Below are 232 nucleotides of genomic sequence, written 5' to 3' on the forward strand. Positions count from 1 at the left end.
GGCTCAGAGGTCCATCCTGGGCCGTGGCTCAGCGGTCCATCCTGGGCCGGGGCTCAGAGGTCCATCCTGGGCCGTGGCTCAGAGGTCCATCCTGGGCCGGGGCTCAGAGGTCCATCCTGGGCCGTGGCTCAGCGGTCCGGTCCATCCTGGGCCGTGCTCAGCGGTCATCCTGGGCCGTGGCTCAGAGGTCCATCCTGGGCCGTGGCTCAGAGGTCCATCCTGGGCCGTGGCT

The sequence above is a fragment of the Protomyctophum parallelum genome (assembly GCF_964188405.1).
Source record: "Protomyctophum parallelum genome assembly, chromosome: 1".
NCBI lineage: Eukaryota > Metazoa > Chordata > Actinopteri > Myctophiformes > Myctophidae > Protomyctophum > Protomyctophum parallelum.